This window comes from Talpa europaea, assembly GCF_964194135.1.
Source record: "Talpa europaea genome assembly, chromosome: 5".
In the NCBI taxonomy this organism is placed as follows: domain Eukaryota; kingdom Metazoa; phylum Chordata; class Mammalia; order Eulipotyphla; family Talpidae; genus Talpa; species Talpa europaea.
The window spans coordinates 37,973,200-37,994,017 of record NC_140071.1 but is presented as its reverse complement, the minus strand read 5'-3'; positions in this window follow the sequence as shown (position 1 = coordinate 37,994,017).

Below are 20,818 nucleotides of genomic sequence, written 5' to 3'. Positions count from 1 at the left end.
TTCATTTCAAAGAATATAAATGACTTCCAAACAGATTTCATTGTTTTCCCTTATATTTACTATTCTACCATTGTCCCCATTTTTTCAGGTATATCAACCAGTAACCAAAAAAAAAAAAAAAAAAAAAGAAAGAAAATACATAGGTTTTGTCATGATAACAGGTACATCCAGGGTATTGCTAGGCTTTCTACATGCTGAAACCAAAACTGTACATTCATCATCATTTTACCAAGTCCTCCCATTAGTAAACTCCTAATCCTAAAGCCTTTCCCACCCTAGGCATATATTTTCTCATTTCTTCTTCAGGTTTAGATAAAATAGACCTTCCGTCTACTACAATTCTTGAATGCTTTGAAATTTCTGAACTGTAACAAAAGTTGTATTTTCCTCTGTTCAGCTTAAACCAAATTATTTAGTGTTTCAAACATCATTATAAAAAAATATGAGTGGCAAATTTGGAATTTTTTATTCAGAATGAAAGTATGAGAATGTTATTCTTCTTTACAAGATAATAGAATATTTATTCGCCCTCAAAAAAATGTATCCCTGAAAACATGCAGTAAATGAGATCAAGTGTTATAACCCAGAGGTTATTTGGCAAAAAGTTCACTAATTAAATAGCTAAAAGCTAACCTCATGTGAATACTATGGCTGATAAATAATATCTATTAATTCAGATTATCTGCTCTTTAACTGCATTTTTATTTATACTTTTCGTTTCAAAATATATGCGCATATGCTATTTTTATCCCTCAGTAAAAATAAAGCTAGATATTTTCTGGTGGATTAAGTAAGTCTGTTTTACCTGTTTCTAAAATTTTCTCTGTGATATTTTTAAGATAGCTATCTTACACAGACTGTAGGAATGAAAAGGCAATAAAAATGATTACGTTTTGTCTCATGGAGGAATCTTTACTAATGAATATGTGAACATTCTCTGTACAATTTAATATTCTGTATCCACCCATAAATTTCTACAAAGTACATTTTTGTGTGTAAGTCAATAGTTAATTTGATTTTAATAAGAAATCAGCAAAATATGCATATTACAAATGAAGAGAGTACAGGTTCCTATCTGCCATTTATAGTAAGATCTTATATTTCAGCGCTTAATAATGAATCTCCCTGGGGAAGATTTAATAAAGCAGGTGCTCTGTTATTGCAGGCAGTTTTGCTTTCCTGTCTCTCTCCTTTTTTCCTACCCCCAAGGGGGGAAAAAATCTCAATAATATTCATGAGTCTGTTTATCAAGGATAAAAATCTAGCATAGTCTGGACTATCCACTACCTCAGATGATCCAAATTTCCAGCCCCACCCACTGTTCATTACTGAGTCTCTAAAGCAGAATATGCCCTCTGAAATTATAGGTTGCAGCATTCTCTCTTAGATTTACCACGAGAAGTATAAAGCCAGTTTAAAGTAACAAGCAGTCGCACAGTTTCAAATTTAAAGAAACACAAGTTATGTGGGGGGTGGGTAGAGGTGGGGGTAGTTCTTAACTGTTCTTGTCTCCTACACAACACCGAATGTCTAAAACATGTTCAATCCTGTTAATGCTTGTCAAATATTTCACAGTTCAGCTTTGTTCAGATTTTTCAGTGACTATGAAAAATCAATTTGGTGGGATTCAGATTCTAGAGATGGAAGAGCTGGAAGAGACCTTAAATAACCTTATTCTATCAGGTCTGTAGATGAAAAACTGAGGTCCCAAGGAAATTAAGTGATTTGCCCAAGGTTTTGCAAAGAGTCTAGCTTAAAACTGAAGACAACAGATATCCAGTTCAGCCTCCTTTTCATTGCATCTTTTGTCTGATTTATTTTCCTTTAATAATTAAACAACATTAAGAAGCTATACAATATGATTTCACAATTAAGATAAAGCAGTCATAGTATATCCAGGATTGCACAGAATTTCACTCCTGCAGAATTTCACTTAGTATTTAGTCATTACAGTCAAATAGTATCATTATCTTTCAATTACAGAGATCAATTGTAGTTCATTAGCAAATAAAATGCCTGCAGAATGTCCATGTGAATTCTTCAAAACTGCAATCTTCTAAATGTCAGAAGTGAAATATATTTTATTAAAAAAACCAAAATTTGACAATGTACTTGAGGTTAAACCTCAGCTGTGCAAGCCTCACTGCCCTGAATTATCATAGATTTGCTTTAAAAAGCCTAACTCAAAGATCTGAAAAGAAAAAAATATGTGCCATGGTCAACTAACATTTGCCATTTCCCTTTATTTCTTGGTTGCAGCAGCTTTTCCAAGAGAGATGTGGGTCACAGGGTATTGTAATATTAATAGAAATATAAGGATGTAGATTCAAGTAAAGATGTACTAGAAACTACATGAAAGGAAGACTAGATTAATCTTTAAGCCTCACAAGAGGTAAAACAATGGCTCAAACAATATAGCTAGTAAGGATGGTGACAATCTTATCAGGCTTTCTGAACTAAGAGACTTAATTGCTATCCAGGCAAACCTCAGCCAGCTAAACAGAGTTAAAGGCAAACAATAAGCAATTTGTCAAGTCTGAGTTACTGCTAATGTCTTTTCAATAGGACTATATTGGTATATCTTAGAAGAAGTCATTTATAAAATATATAAAAGTTGTTTAATAAGTTAAATTATTGTGAGGGTATCATATTAGAGGTTTTAAGATGATATGAACATTTCAATATTAAAATTGCCATAAAAGGCCTCTCTGGTGGTGCAAGGGGTTAAGACGCAACCTATGAAGCTATCCACAGCCTCTGCAGCACAAGTTCAATCCCCAGCCAGGGAACTACCCACATGGAGCAGCAGACCTCTCCTGATTTGCCCGTTGCTCCCCTCAGCAGTGTATTTCAGTTGATCTGCCTGTTATGTTCCCTTCTCTGTCTCTGGTGAATCCTCTCACCCCCCACACCTCTGGCCTGTACCCCTGTTCTTGTATGCATAAATAAATAAATCTTTTAAATAAATAAACAAATTTATTTACAATTTATTACCATAAAATGTAAACCAAAAATATGACCTATGGTTTGCCTACATAGTTTTAAGTACACTTTTTTTCTAAAGAAGAAAATATACTTTTTAAATATATTTTTTCTAAAAAGAAAATGGCAATCTGCTCATATGATATTTGTGGTATAATCAAAGCTGCAACTTTTTTCCTACTAATATGATCAGAAATTTAAAGCCAAAAAAAAAAGTTCAAGATAGTAAATTTTGCGTTTATATATGTTCTTTCCAAATGTATCAGCTCTTCATAAATTTTGCTATGCAAGTGAAATAACACATGTCATTCTTTGTGATTATTGCTTCAATGACACAACCCCTGGAATTCTCAATTACTAGAGATTCAAGATGTCTGCCTTGATCTTGTAAAAGTGTTTGTTAATATTGCAGAAGGACCTTTGTGGGCCTGCAGAGCTTAGCTTGGACAGTAAACAAAACCAGCAAGCAAATAAACAGAAATTAGGAGTGCAATTAGAATTGTCAGTAAAGATGAGAGATGGTCCCCAAAGAGAAGCACATATAGCCTAATAAACAGAAGAACCCTAACAATTACTGAAGCACAGCCTAATCCAGATAGTAAATTCCTGGATTAGAAGTTAATACCCTAATCTAATAGCAGGGAAAGGTGGATAGGTAATTGTGGAATTTTTAAAGTGCAGATACAAACAATGTTGGGTCCAACAATTGGGCCTCAATGGAGAAGAGTTGTGTGTAGAGGCACTGAGAACCCTCTGAGGAACACTCACGGCTAGACCTGTTTCTTTTCTTTTTTTTTAACTTACTAATTAGTATTGTCATTTTCATTTCTATTGTAGGGGAGAGCCCTGTGCCCAAATAAATCAACTGACATTTTGGTTTTGAGTGATTAATTTCTTTTTAATTCAGCTTATTAGTATTTCCCATTATTTATGGTGGAAAGATATGAGAGAATAAGATTTGGAAGCTGAATTTGTGAATTAGGGACAAATTTGTGGTATTGCTATATTAAAGCAATTTATGCAGGGAACCGGGTCCTCTTCCTTGAGGGTGAGACCTGGCAACGTTTGCTGCTGTGTGGACTAGCAGATGGAGGAAGACCAGAGCTCACCAGCAACAGAACTTATGGCAGTGAAGGGCACTTATTTATTGAGGGAATGCTGTTGGGGAAGGGTTTCCTTTAACTTGCATGATCCCTAAAATTCTTAGACAATCCAAGAAATTGATTGGCCCCCTACCACCCACTCCACCCTCCCCCAGCAAGTATGCAGGGTCATTCTGGCATATGAAGAAAGTCCTAATTTAACCTAGCAGGGGGAAAGCTATATGACTATCTTTATAAGAAAAGCCTAGGATTGGTTTATCCCAGTTACATAAGTACTGCATTGTTCTGCTCTCTTATTTTAAAAACACCACTCCTGAAGGTAACTGCTTACAATTACAGAGGAAAGTGAAAAACCTACTGCAAAACTCTGGATCTATGTTGTATTTGTTTTTCACCTGCACACTTAGTCTTTTGGATGTGATATTTAAGGTTTCATACACGAAATCTAATACTTTTTTCTTATACTTTTTTCCATAAATAAATCCATGTTATTAGGGATATTGATGGTCAAATTGTCCTGAATGCTGCCATTACTTCTTAAAAATTTTCAGCAATGCTCTGTTTTTTCATATTATGTTGCTCAGAATTCTTCAATTACATTCACTTTTTACAACTAAAATAAAGGATATGCTTAGGGAAATGTATGCTCTTATTTTTGCTTACAGATAAAGAAAAAAATTCAGTCCTGGGGCTCTAAAAACACTGGAAGGACTGGGAATGAAGCTTTCCACTAATAAAAATTTTTGAGTGGAACAAAACAGACTGTTTAAATACCTTAAATAGTCTGTTTATGGGTAAAAGCACTTATGAAGCAACTTTAAGAAGAAAAAGATAACTTTTAAAATTATTTTAATTTCTAATTTCTGAAATGACATATTTATGCATTTGCATTAAACTGCAAACTTTACAAAGAACTCTAAGTACCACTTGATCATCATTCCATTTCAAATCAGGTCTAAGTGGTAAGTACTATTACCAGTTACAAGTGCATTCTTCTAAACTATTTCCTAACTATTTATAAAGATATATAGAGTGTGTGCATAATTGCCTTTGTAGGTATATATATATATATATATGCACATACACACATATAATTAGTACCTTGGAATATATTATTTGGTTGATATTACATGAACACAGAAATTACATCTTTTAATTATAGGATTGCATAATTTGATTAATTGTTGTGTACAAAATAAAATATTTCCTTGGAACTATTAGCTTATTTTCTATTCTTTCAGCTAATAACTATTAGATATTCACAGCTAGCATTGAGATTTTGCTGCTTCTGAAATAAAAATATTAGCAGGAACATCTCCTGCCTGCAGAAGAAAAATCTGCTTTATTAGCCCTATCTTGTTCTTTGAATCCACTGACAGCACTTTTAGCTTCAGGTGCATCCATAAACTAGCAATAGCATTCACACTCAGTATCCACATTAAAATCTTTACCTGAAGATCATCAAAGCAAGTTTCACACACACATATGGTCCGGCAACCCACTTTACTCATCTTTATTGTCATTTCTTGTTAAATGTGCAAACCATACATAAGCACACAGAGCTAAGGAGGGAATTAACTTCTACAAAGTTCTTCCCTTGGGGGAGGGGAGGTGGAGAAAAATAGGAAAGTCAATATGCAATATAGGTATGTATATGTTTCCCCTTGGAGGTTATTGATACAGGATGGGTTTACAGGAAATTTCATTAAGTGGGTCAAATGCTCTAAGACATACAACAATTTTACTTTTTTCAACTATTATTTGGGGGCTATTTTGCTTGAAATGAAAAGTTTTAAATAAATGCTTGAAAACTATACTGGATGGCAGTAATTAGCAATCTTGTTTTCTTTACATAATGTAATACACTAATGGACTACATTTTTCTTTGCTTTCTCCTGTTAACTCTGAAAATAAGCAAGTTACTGTCCAAATCAGAGCCAAAAACACCACAGGGTTTCTGGCTGCGAAGGGACACTTCATGCATAAATGTGGGAAAGGAAAAAGTTGACAAACAGCCAGTTGGGAAGTGTGAAGAGATTATTTTTATTTCATGGTGTTTTCAGTGTGTAGTATCTCAGATGTTCAAAAATACATCACTGTGTCTAAAAGTTTACAATCCCTATAGTAGATATTATCCAATGTAGTAGATCCAAAGCACATAATGGGGACACTCTCCCTCAATCTCACCCTCTCACTCTCCCTTTTCCTTTACTCTGTCTTTTTCTAGGTCCAAATACAAAAGAGTTAAAATACAACTTCACAGGGGCCTCCCTGGTGGTTAAGACAAAACCTATGAGGCTATCCACAGCCACTGCAGCACAAGTTCAATCCCCAGCCAGGGAGCTACCCACATGGCACAGCAGACCTCTCCTGCTTCACCCGCTGCTCCCCTCGGGAGTGTATTTCAGTAGATCCACCTGTTCTGTTCCCTACTCTTGTCTCTGGTGAATCCTCTCACCCTGTCACCCCACAACTCTGGCCTATACCCCAGTTCTTGTATGTATAAATAAATAAATCTTTAAAAAATTACAACTTCACAGAAATCAAGCATAGGCACATTGAAATTTTAATGAACAGGTCCATAGGATGTGGTTCCTAAAAAAGTGAAACAGATGCTGTCCCTCTGCTGGTGTTCTGTCTTCTCAGTTATTTTTATTTCTTTTCAGTCAAGAGTCTGCTACTTTCAGGGTGATGCTCCTTTGTTAACCGTCCTCTTTCCTACATTAAACATTGAAGTATTATGTTCAGACCTCAAGTTTTACAATAACATTACTTGAACAAAATTGGAAAAAGTCAAATTATAATATGCATTCCATTGCTGATCCTATATAATTAAAAATACACACACACACACAATAGGACCAGCCTGGACCTCTGAAATAATAAAAATTAAATTATAAGACAAAAGTGTTGACCTCCAACATCTCTGCAAGGCTTTCATTGGGTGATAGACATTTTCTCTCTACATGAAACATTTTCTGTACTAGTCTTGCTCATTAGTTCATTCTCGTTGTCATTGCCTCTGATCATTTAATTAATTATGATCTTGAATTTTTATTGCTATTTATCGACTGCTAGTTTTATAACACAGGAAACATTTGAAATTTAATATAAACTTGCAATTGTCTTATTTAATCAATAAAGATGTTTTACATGGAAGCATAAATAGGACATTTTTCTGCAAAATAAATGGCACAACAATTGGAAAGACAAAATGGAATTATAACCTGTTGACCCCTAGGTATAATCACAATTAAAACTTGTGGGGTATTTTGTCCATTTTTGCTTTGTTGTGTTTTGTACTGCTATTATTTTTTTACACGGATGTCTTATTGGGTTCCCCTATATTCCTGCTATAAGTAAAACCATCCGATATTTTTCTTTTTCCTTCTGGCTTATTTCACTGAGCATAATTCCTTCTAGTTCCATCCACATTGCTGCGAATGGCATGAGATTATCTTTTTTGATTGCTGAATAATATTCCATTGTGTATGTATGCCACATCTTCTTGACCCAGTCATCTATTCTTGGGCATTTGGGTATTTTCCAGGTTTTCACCTATTGTAAACAGTGCTGCAATAAATATAGGTGTACAGGTGTTCTTTTGAATCACTGTTTTTGTGTCCTTTGGGTAGATCCCTAGTAGTGGAATTGCTGGGTCGTATGGTAGCACCATTTTCAGTAGACTGAGGAACCTCCAGACAGCTGTCCATAATGGTTGCATCAATTTGCACTCCCACCAGCAGTGTAGGAGAGTTCCTTTTCACCACATCCTCACCAAAGTTTGTTGTTGCTTGTTTTTTTGATATGTGCCATTCTTACTGGTGGACGGTGGTATCTCAATGTGGTTTTAATTTGCATTACCCTGATAAGGGATGTTGAACATTTTTTCATATGCCTGTTGGCCATTTGCATTTCTTCTTTGGAGAAATGACTTTTAATTTCTTCTGCCCATTTCTTGACTGGATTGTTATTTTGGTTTTGTTGCGTTGTTAGTTCTTTGTATATCTTTGTGATCAGTCCCTTATCATTTGACTGGGTGCAAAGATTTTTTCCCAATTAGTGGGGTGTCTCTCTGTTTTGGATAATGTCTCTTTTGCTGTGCAGAAGCTTTCAGTTTGATGTAATCCTAGGAGTTTATCTTTTCCTTGATTTTCTTTGCTTTGGGTGATGAGTCTTTAAAGATGTTACTGCAGTGTATGTCTTAAAGTGTTTTACCTATATTTTCTTCTATATATTTTATGGTTTCAGGTCTTATGTCCAGTTCTTTTATCCATTTTGAGTTGATTTTTGTGCATGGCGAAAGGTAGTGGTCTAGTAAATCAGAGACATATTACAGAGGAGGAGGAGGGAGAGGGATCAGAGGGGGGGAGGGAGGAGCACAGGAGACTTGAGGTGATGGTGTATGGGTGCACTGGTGAAGGAAACTCTATGGGGACTACACCTGAGGGGGTAGGGGGAAGCAAATATTGTTTAAAAATGAACAATGATGTAAAAAAATTTTTTAATAATATAAAAAGTAAAAAAGTGATTAAAAAATAAAACAGTAGACAGAGTAAAGCAGAAAAAAAACTTGTGTTTTTTAATGTGCTCCAATATTTTGTATATATCCATCTCCAAACAAGCTATTTAAAAGCGAAGAAATTACCACAAGCAAGTTCAAAAGTATTCACATCTGTGTGATATATTTTCTGTTAATATGTACTAAATCTGTTGAGTGAACATTCTGCAATGCAGTGAGTTAGACCTTTTGTAAAGTTAGGAAACAATTTAAAACTGCCATCAAAACAGGTAGTGATTACATGGGTAACTCCTCTAAGTATACCATGTCTTTTCATTAGTTAAAAACAAGAAACCCAGGATGAAACTTGTTTTTGGTCCCTCCATCCAAAAGGAACCAAAGAAAATTATGGCATTTCCAATTTTATTTTGTAAGCTAGTCAGCCCTTTGATTAATTTTCTGAAATAGTACTGTCAAAGCAGTAAGAATCACAGACACCTAAGCATTAACTTTCCGAATACCATAATTCTTCCGTTCCTATGCAAAATTGGAATTTATTTATAGTAAATAAACTGTTTTGGGGGGGGAAATAAAAATAACTTTATAAAAAAATGAATAATTCTTCCTAAAGCTTCTGTTATATGTTTTAAAATAATTTATTTAATGGTAGCAACTTTTTATCAAAAGCAAGTAAATAAACTGTTTTAAGATATTAAAAGAGCACCAAAAAATAGCTATTTGACAAACAAACAACCAAAAAATACAGTAATGTCACCTTTTGTAAATTTTGAAGTTTGGTAAATTCAAGATAAATTTCAGAAATGAGGGACTAAATGGCACCAAAAGAACTGTAGGTCTCAGAGAAAATTCTTAGCCAAAACTTCCTTCCAAATTTTCTAATTAGACTTGTTGAATAAATAAATCCACTGGTGTGTAAAGGGTTGAAGGTAAAGCCTTCCTTATTGAGTTTGCCTAGTTTAGGTATAACTAAAAAGTGTTAGACTATGATAAACATTTTGGGGTCTCAATCTTTTAAGGAAATGTTCTCTAAGAGATGGCTGCCCCCAACTCCCTCTCCCAAGTAACCTCTTGCAGAAAATACCTACAGTTGTCCAGCTGTTACAGGGCAACCCCGATATACAAGCACTGGGTACAGTCTGAAGCGCGGGAGGGTGAGAGAATTCACCAGAGCCAGAGCGGGGAGCAGAGCAGGCAGAAGGACCGAAGTACACTGCTGAGGGGAGCAGCGGGAGGCAGGAGAGGTCTGCGCGCCATGTGGGACCCTCGCCCGGCGGGGGAGCGAACCGGAGCTTCAGAGGCTGCGGGCAGCTTCGCAACCCAGCGCTAAACCGCTGCGCCACCAGGGAGGCCCGCCAACCCCGATATAAAATGGGTTGCCACACTGTGGGTCCTTACCCGTGCGCTGAAAGGGGACTTAAACTGCAGGCACACGCTAAAGGTTAACAAAGGTTTATTTACAAGGGAAAGGGAATTGAGGAAATGTACAACTCAGGGAGAAAAGAGGGAGATAAATTCTGAAATGCATCCTACCTGTTCCGCTGACCTGGAATCCCAAATGACCCACCAAGACCAAACCTGCCTGGCCAAGAGCACTAGCCAAGTGCCCGAGACCCCACTAACATGGCTGGTTTTATTTATAAACAGAGAAAATGGCTGCTTAACTCCATCCTTAGGTCCTCACAACTTCCCTTTGGGGATCATGGATTTGTAATTCCCAGTGTCTTGGAGTGGGGGTGGCATTCACGAAGCCTGTATGGAGTTTGCTCAGGACATCCTTGCCCCCTAACACAACCTATTAATCTAATTCCACATTTCTTCAAAAAGTTGAACTTAGAATTCCCATAATTTTCACTGTTAGTAATATACCCCTCAAAATTGACAACAGGCATTCAAACAAAAATTTGTATCTGAATGTTTATAACTGCACTATTCAAAATAACCAAAAAGATGGAAACAACCCAAATGTACATCAACAGATGGATGGATAAACCAAATAGGGTCTAGCCTACAATGTGATCTTATTAACCCAGGGAAAGCAAAGAAGTATTGATATATAAAGCAACAGGATACTAAGTAAAGGAAGTCAGACATAGAAGCCATATATTGTTTGATCTCTTTTATATGAAATATTCAGAATAGGCAAATTCGTAAAGATAGAAAATAGAGATAGAAAGAAGATTGGAGAGTGAGGAATGCAGGCTGATTCTTCAGTGGTATGAGTTTTCCTTTTAGGGTATTAAATAGGTTCTCTAATTAGATATGGGTCACTATTTGTAACATATTTGTGTATTAATAGTACAAAAATTGCAGCATAGCTTTTACTAATAGCCATTAAATTGTATACTTTTAAATGGCTAAATGAACATTTTTTTGTTATATTAATTTTACCTTCATTGAAAAAGAAAAGAAAGAAACTAATTGCAGTATATGTGACCTGGCCCAGGCAGGCTTCAGCGTTGGTGTACATGGTGAAAGCAAGGTGGGACCTAGCAGCTGAGATTGCTTGCAGCAGTACTAGAGGCATACTTTTTTTTTAAATTGGGCAAAGTTCCCTCAGCAGTACCTTGATGTTTAAGTTAACTCTCTTAAAAAGTGGCAGTTACAGCCCTAAAGATAAAAAGCCTAATATGCTGACTTTTATTAGTCATTTTAACAGTATGCATTTTCAAGTAACCTGAATTCTAGAACATTCTTCTTTCCAAGTGCAGGACTTTCCACCTTTTAGCATTTTGGCCTTCAGATAAAAGAAATTTTACAGAGGAAATAGTGAATTGGCTTCTTTACAGGGTAACCATACATTCAATTTCCTGGAAGATTTCTAGTTTACATTTATTGACCTAGTGTAATTATTATTAGTGTTCCTGCCACTCTCAAAAGTGTCCCAGTCTGGATAATAAATTATATGGTCTCCCCACTTCAAGGAGACCACTGTTAAGTTCCCTGCTGATCTATCCAACAGGAGACTTTCTTGTGCCAGCTTTGATCCATTTCTGGCAAGTTAGATGTGATTAGTCTTAATATATGTATTCTGTTTGCCAAGGCATACATGGCATGTTTGGGCACAAGGTCTCATTTTATAATCTTTTGCTCTTATTTATTCTTCTTCTCTTAAAGTAGAGCTAATCATTTGTGGGATCCAAAATGTTAGGAATGATGGCATGTCAGATGATGTCACAGCACACTTTTCTATAGGATATACTTTTAAAAAAGGATTAATCCAAGACTAATCACAGAAAAAATGTCTTATCAAACTCAACTTGTATAGACCCTGGTGTTATTGAATGGTGGTGGTGAGCTAAATCTGGATGAAATTTTGTTAACATCTATTTGCTGGGATCAAGAACTCTGGGTAATTTCATAGTTATTTCCCTATTCGTACTAACATCACTAAAGATAAGTAATTAAGTAATTACCCTTTTACTTTAAGACTTATGCATAGTCTCAGACCTATCTTCATGTAAGATTAGATCAAAGAAGTAAGCAAGCTGAGAAGACTGAAATGGTTGAGAGGTTTTCAAAGTAAATTGCCATTGAGCATATCAAATGTAATATATTCCTCTTAAATAGCAGTGTCTGCTTCTTACATCTAGAAATTACTTCTAGAACTTATATTTCTTACCTCTGAAATTTAGTGACATATGGTCACATATCACCATATTTGACATCAAGGTCATCCTAAACAAATATTATTCAGGCAGCATTTAGTATTATAATTTGACTATAGCAGAGACTCACTTAGGCTGTAATAAGAGAAGAGAAATTTATTGGGTGATTATTCACAGACTTAAAAAATCCAGGAACTCTGTGTCAGTCTCTCCCTGGATTAGGTAGTCTTCATTACTATCTTCTTTTGCTTAATCAAAGTGTGAGCATCCTGAAACTTTGGCTTTCTTATGGCCCGCCATTTTACCAACTTTGCATCATGACATCCTTTCAGCTCCAGCTCCTATTCTTTCCACCAATTTAATTCAAATAATGATAAAGGAACCAAATCTAATTGAACCAACTCATCTTGTTGATTTAGGACATGCCAAAGGTCATTGACTTCTTTGTGGAGTTGCTGCCCATTTCAGATTTACCACCCTCTTTCTATCCCCCCAAATAAGATAAACTGTTTTGGTCAGAGGGGGGAAAAAAAGGCCAAGTGTTTTAGTACAGTTAAAAATCCCCACCACCTTTCTCTCCCCACCCCCTTTCTTTCTCTCTCTCTGCAAGGGTTTTATTTATTTTTTTTTATTAAATAATAAATTTTATTTTTATATTCCCCCATACAACTGCACATGCCCCATTCTGACCCCAATCCCTCCCCTCCCGGCCCCCACCCCCCAAAAAGTGTCTCTGGTTCATAGTTTTTTTGTTGATTTTGATTTTCACTTTCTTATAGTTATTCTTTTTCCTGATCCCTTATTTAAGTTTTCTAGATTCCTGCTATGAGTGAGACCATCCGGTATTTTTCTTTTTCTTTCTGGCTTATTTCGCTGAGCATGATCCCTTCCAGCGCCATCCATGTTGCTGCAAATTTCTGCAAGGGTTTTAATCAAGGGGAACTCCCTTAGAAGAAGCACATCTGTATGTCCAGCTGAGGCAGTTTTTCTCTTGTATTTTCCACTCACTCCTTTCAATTCATCATGAAAATCTCACTCCTTAAAAATGCTTTAACGCCATTCCTGCTCCCACCTATCCAGGACCGCCCATTCCCATTAATCTAATCATTTGTGGGATCCAAAATTAATTAGATACCAGACATTTCCAACATCAATTGTTAGTAACAACTTATTGTTGCTCCCAGGAAATTACATTAAAATTATCTACTCCTGGGTAGTGTGTGGGAAAATTATCTATTCCACACAGCTAATGGCAACATATTGGAAACTTACATGTACTGTTAGAGAAATATTTAGAAACAAGACCCTCTGCCACACACCTCCCTAGCAAATCATCAGATCATATTTCTGTCAAGTTATTTGACCAGCTCAGGATTTTTTTTTATTTTCTATTAATTCAAATGAACACCAAATCAAAACAATATGTGTTATGTTTATATTCTCAAAACAGTTTCAAAGCACAAAATTCATGCAATAAAAGTCGATGTTTAAAAGTATTTATTTTCTTAGTTAGAAACATAAGGTGCAATTTGAAAGTCTACCGTTACAGAAATAAAGACCAGTCAGCATGGGGTAAAGCATATTGTATATGCATGGTCTTTGCTGTATAGTCTCCAAAGAGGTTTCTATGAGGTTTTTTTTTTTTTAAATGGATAATGTTTACTAAGTCATGGCTGAGTATAATGTAATTCTGCAAAATAACCTGTTTCTTTAATAAATGTTATCGGCCTGCCCTCAAAGAACCTATATTCAGTTGACAGTTGTTCAGTACCCCCATCCTTCCTCAGTTTTTCAAGTTTTCAAATGAATAAGTCCTTCAAAAACTTGGGGAAAATGGCAAATGTACAATCCTGAATCGCTTCTCTGGGCAGAAAAAAATCCCATGAAATTTAAAGCATCAAGAAAATATCTTTCTTATCTCTCTGGTCCCCCAAGTAAACCTTTTGAATTCTCCTACTTGTCTGTCTGGGGCAATCAGGGACTTAGCCAGCAGCCAAGGTTCAGAACAGAGATGTGTGAAAAAGAGAGGGAGGCACCAGGAGCCAATACAGAAGATAAAGGCACACCTATCTTTAAAGAGTTGCATGTTTTGGCTATCTTTTAGTCTCTTCCTGTGTTCCCAGGAAACATCATCTTGGAAGGTGAGGGTGTGAGAAACAGGAGACAGATGAAAGATATCTGACAAGGGAAGGGAAAGGAATAGATAAACAGCCCAGCCTCTCAGAATGGGGGGATTTCCCTTTTTCTGAGAAGGAAAATAAAATGACTCCTCAAAGAAATGTATTACTTTCATACATCATTAACAGTAAATTAAACATTAGCTAACTCTGCACAGAAGATACTGTTTTCAGGCAGAGACCTTGAAAACAGAACTCAAGTCCATAATGAATGACATTCCTGGAAGAGGAGGCATCACTGAAATGCTATATCTGGATCTAGATTTTTCAATGGAAGAAATGTCATAAAGGATTGGGGGAGGTATGCCCCTGACTAAAAACTGATATTAAACATTTTATAGTCAAGGCAGCAACAGTAAATATTGGTTTTAAACTTTTACAGATTAACACCTTCTAAAATATATTGAATTTCTATAGCACCCAGGTTTGAATATCATCTCTATCATTTTCTAGCTATGTGTAGGGTCAGGAAGACCACAGTGCAGGTTTTCTGATCCCATGCAGAACGGGTAAAGGAGGAGTCAGAGTCCTCAGTGGCTTTTTGCAGGTCTTTTATTGGGATTACCAGGTACATGGCTGGCAGGGGAGCTGGGGGGCCGGGAGGCTGGCAGGCCTCCCAAGTCTTCACTCTATCTGGCCTCTCCGGCCTTCTCTGCTTCTCTCTCGGCTTCTGCTACTTCTTTCTTGGCTTCTTGGCTTCTACTGGTGTCCCCGTGACGCCGCCCTTAAAAGCCCAGTCTTAGCCCAGGTGAATCCCATCTACCTATGCCCACACTCTATTCCAGGTGCCCGCCATCAGGCATGCATTCAGGACCGCAAGGATCCATCATCTATCCTGATGGCGGGAGGGCAGAAAAGCCTGACATTTTTTCTTTACCCTACACTATGTTATTTCAGGTAAGTTATTCTCTCAAACTCAGTTCCCTCATCTATAAAATTGGGATGTTTCCTTTCTCATAGGGCATGGAATTGAGATATAATAAGATGCATATATGCACTGGTCTTCATCCCTGGTTTCTGGCCAGTGCTTCTAAAACCTTTGTAAAGGTGTTATATTTTATCTTTGTGCATAGCCCCTGAAATACCAGCTATGAAGTGATAAATGTGAAAGGAGCATCTTTTGTTATTCATTAACAAGCCACTTTCAACCACACCTGAGTGTAGGCTAATGAGGTAACTTCTGAAAAGGCCTTAAGGATGGGGGAGGGGAGGGATTGGTTGCTAGGCCAACCACTACAGGATCAGTGATTAGAAGGTTGGAACTTTCTGCCCCAGTTGTAACATACGAAGGAGAAGGAATGGATGTTGAGTTACTCATTAATGGCCAATGATTTCATCAGTTGTGCTTATGTAATGAACCCTTAATAAAAGTCCTGACCATGGCATTTAGAGAGGTTGACAAATTCATGGAGGTGCTAGGAGGGTGGCCCGACCAGAGCCAGAACAGGCACCCCCTCCTGAGTTGTGTCATTTATTTACAATAAATCATTAATGGTAAGTATAATGCTTTCCTGAGTTCTGTAGGTAATTCTAGCAAATTATCAAACTTGAAGAGGTAGACATGGGAACAGTCAATTACAAGTGACTATCTGGGACCTGTTTCTGAAAGTCTGAAGTGGAAGAAGTCTTGTTAGGACCGAGTCCCTAATCTGTGAGGTCTCCACTAACTCCATGTAGTACCTAAATTGGTGAAATTATGATACCCAATCAGTGGCCACCAAGAAGTGGAGAACTTTTGGTATGGAAAAACCCACCTAAATTTGGTGTCAAAAGTATTTTAGGAGTAGTGGAGTTTCACATTCACAGGGGATTATGAGATTTAAATTAGATAATCTATCTTAAAACACTCAACAATGCTTATCAAACACTATGGACTTCAAGAAGGTTAATTATTATTCTTGTCATTTGTATTTATTAATAAACAGGTTCCTGTGTTGCCACAAATCTTTAAGTTGGTCTGGGCGATAAAAATACTTTGCAGCCTGTAGAGGAAGTGATTTAATCATGCTTTTTATGTGACTGTCCTCTGTGGCTACCACCTGTAGCTTTGACTGTGTTAATGCAGAAGTACTTGGGAGTGGGGGCATGGGGTGTGCGTGCCTGATTGTGGACACCTGGAGTATGGATGTGGGCATGTGTAAGTGTGCACACCTGAGCCTAAAGGTCAGTGATATAAGGGTGGTGTCAACTGAGACAGAGGAGGGCTACAGGAAGATGGTTGTCAGAGGACAAGCTGCATGCCTACAGAAGAGGCGAGACCATGAGAGACACCAGAGAGAGCCCAGAGAAAGAGCAAAGATTTGTAGCGGGTTGGGGGGAAGCTCGGTTTGCCTACCTGACTCTCTCCCAGCACCCCCTGTCCAGCCCATGCCAGCCTCCTTTTATGCCAGCCTCCCTGCCTGGTGTGCCTGTGCCCCTGGTTCTCTGAAAGGGCATCAAAGCCTGAGATAATCCATTGAGGGATCCTGGACTCACCTTTATCCTTCTGCCCGAATTGATAGGAAACCTGCCCTGTGCATGCTGGTACTACATACCCCAAGTGCCCTAGTCAAAACACCAGTCAGTTCCACCATGTATTGATAGAATCCTCCATATTTATTTCTGTGGTTGTTTTGATTCAGTCACTTCCCCATCTGATTTCAATCATATCTCTACTCCTAATAGCCTCAAAGTGCCCTCTTTAGGTCTGGCCCTAACTATTAGTTTTGATCTTTTCTTACTAGCTGTGCCCCAACACAAACACATCAGTGCCACCATCTCAGTGAATGGATTTGGATCACCTTCATCAATCATCTAACATTAAATTTAGGGCCTCCCAGGCAGTGCAGGGATTAAAGACAGCACTATCAAGCTGTCACCAGCCACTGCAGCACAAGTTTGATCCCCGGTTAGCCAAAGAGCAACCCACATGGTGCATTAGAACTCTCTTGTCTCGTCTGCTGCTCTCGCTCTCCTCAGCAGTGTATTTCAGTAGATTTGCCTGTTCTGCTTCTCAATCGGTCTCTGGTGAATCTTCTCACTCCCCCTGCACCACTGGTCTGCCCTAGTTCTTATATGCATAAATAAATAAATCTGGGGGCCTCCCTGATGGCACAAGGGTTAAGATGCAACCTATGAAGCAATCCGCAGTCTCTGCAGCACACGTTCGATCCCTGATGGGCCAGGGAGCAACCCACATGGTGCAGCAGATCTCTCCTGACTCACCTTCTGCTCCCCTCAGCAATGTACTTCGGTCAATCTGCCTGTTCTGTTCCCTACTCTGTCTCTGGTGAATTCTCTCATCCCCCATATATCTGGCCTGTACCCCAGCTCTTGTATGCATAAATAAATAAATCTTTTAAAAAAATAAATAAATAAATCTTTTTAAAAATTAATTTAATTTAATCCATTAAAAATGTATGAAATATAAAGTCTTCATAATTTTTCCTTAGTTTAATTAAGCCTTGATTCTTCTTTTACTCCTCTCAAACAAAACCTGGCCCTTCCTGAGAACACATCTCGGTGAAAAACCACCTCCAAACCTCAAAATTCTAGATGTTGAGTCCTCTTTTTGAACTCCTTAAATTCTATCCATTAGCAAACTCTATCACTTCAATTTTAAAATACATTCTGAATATTTTCCCATTTGTCTACATTATTATCACTTTTGTCCATTGGCTAGTCAGCATCAGCCTCACACAGGAAATTTTGGACAGTTCTCAGGTCCTATCTGAGATGTACTAACTCTGACACAGGATGTAAGAGAAAAGACAAAGGACTATCCCAACCCTTAACCAACCCTTCCCCTTCCCTTCCCCTGCTCCACTGGGTGATTCTGTTGAACACTTCAGTCTGAGGACTACTGCTTCCATCAAGACCTCTGTCTCACCACTTAGACTCAGTGTATGAGAGTATCATCACAGGCTTCTGACTCATCTCCCTGTTTCTACATTTGCTCTCCTATGATCGATTTTTCACTTAGCTACATCAATGACATTTTTCTTAATTGAGATCCTCCAATGACATCCTATGTTCTTTAAAATAAAATTCATTTTTCTTACACTAGCTTACAAATCCCTACATAATCTGACTACATCCCACTTCTCCAACCACATCTTTCATGTTCTAACCACACTGGTCTTCTCTTTCCATTACTAGAACATACCATGCTAGTTTCTACTATAGACCCTTTGTAATACAAAGTTAGCTCCTCTACTAGAATCATTCTTGTCATTTTGGTCCAAGCTTCCATATTTCCTCCTCTGGAGAAATATTTCCATTGTTTTATTTAATAAGCAGCTTACAGGGATAACAAATTCGTTCTCTACTTATCATTTACTGTGTTCTCTTAGATTTCTTATTTGCTCATTTGAGAGCTTAGCATCTCTCCTCGACCAGAATAGGCTGAGGATAAGGACACCAGCCATTGTATTCATCCAGAAACCAAAACAATTACTGGCATATAGAAAATGTTTAATAAATATTTGTTAAATTAACTAATTAGAACAAAGCAGCAGAGGAAGAAACACAACAGTAACAGAGAATTTGGAAAGTTTGGGGGAAGATTGTCAAGTGACTATAAAAGGAGAGTAGGACAGGGGCATCCCTGGTGGCACAAGGGGGTAAATCTCAGCTCTATGATGCTATCACCAGCCACTAAGGCATGAGTTTCATCCCCGGCCAGAGAGCTAACCCATGTGGTGCAGCAGAAATCTCCTGTCTTGCCCACTGTTCCGCTCAGCAGTGTATTTCAGTCAATCTGCCTGTTCTACTCCCCTCTCTGTGTCTGATGAATATTCTTACCCCACCCACCTCTGGCCTACACCCCAGAACTTGTTTCTTTTTTATAAGATTTATTTATTTATACAAGCACTGGGGTAAAGTCAGAAGTGCGGGAGGGTGAGAGAATTCACCAGAGCCAGAGCGGAGAGCAGAACAGGCAGACTGACGAAACACACTGCTGAGGGGAGCAGCGGGTGGCAGGAGAGGTCTGCGCATCATGTGGGACCCTCACCTGGTGGCTGGGAATCGAACCGTTCCTGCAGAGGCTGCAGGCAGCTTTGCAACCCAGCACTCAACCGCTGCGCCACGGGGGAGGCCCTACACCCCAGAATTTGTATGCATAAATAAATAAAAATAAATCTTTTTAAAAAGGAGAGTAGAACAATGAATCAAAACTATAGTTGGACTATGAGAAGCATCCAAACCCCAGCTCTATCACTGACAAAGCACAATACAAAGCAAATTTCTTTTTCCTTTTTTTAGCCTCTTCAACATCTTCCTCTCAATGTTTTCATTAGGATTAATTAAAGTGATGTGATAAGGAATACAACATAAAGTAAATAAACAGTAATTATAACTTGAAACTTTACAAAAGAATTGAAGTTCTTGAAAAATGTTATATATTGTATATGACAATATAAACATAAATCCAAATGAAATAAAGAAAAAAATTCACCTATAATCTTGTTACCTCAAAAAACAATTTCATCTTGTCATTTTCATTTTATATACATAGAATATTTTTACATAATGAAAATCTTAAAGTAGACTCAATTTTATAATTTCTTGACTTTTTGAAAACCAATTCAGAGATATCTTCTTTCCTGTCTCCCTTTTAAATTCCCTCAGAGAGATGAGATCAAGTTGCTGGTCTCTCTGCCTTTGAAGTAGAAAGTTTTACTACCTTCTTGAACTGCAATCTCTACATTAGCAATTTCATCTTGCACTCTGATATTATGAATGCTATGCTTTTAAAATGCATGAACCAACCCTTATTTGCACTAAAAATTCCCGCCTTTGATCATTTCCCATCCTTTTGTCTCAAAATAACTGCTCCTGGTTTTGACTTGAATAGTGGTCAACTCAAAGGCACACATCTCTGTTTGATCTTGAGTCTACAAAATAAAAAGTCTTTGTTCTCATTGGAGCAATTCTAGTAGCAGAGAGAGAAGTGAATCCTAGAGGCAGATAGAAGTTGGAAGTCACAGGAGCATTATGACTATTATTGCTCAGGAAAATCCTCAAGTGCCATAAGTTGTGGTGCTCATAGTCATTCTAAGTACTATGAAGGGATCACAAGGTTGAATGATGATAACATTGTAAACTGATGCATTCTCAAGGGTAAAGAGGGAAAAGTCAAAGTCTCCCAGTTCACAATTTATCCAAGCAATATTAATTAAATGCTCACTGTAAAGAAAAAAAATAATATTCTGGGGGTCCCCCTCCATCAGTATGGAAGGCAAACTAATAAAACATCTCCAGAGCCTCAATCTTTGTATGTAAAAATTCACTGCTTGGAAGTGTGAGTCGTCTTTTCAGATAAATAAATAAACAAACAAACAAACAACCAATGGGTGCTCAACCTTTGCATCTCTGCAGGACATTTTTCTTCCAAGGGGAGGAGACTGGAGACTGCATTGCTATTGGATAGCATAAGCATAGCTTTGA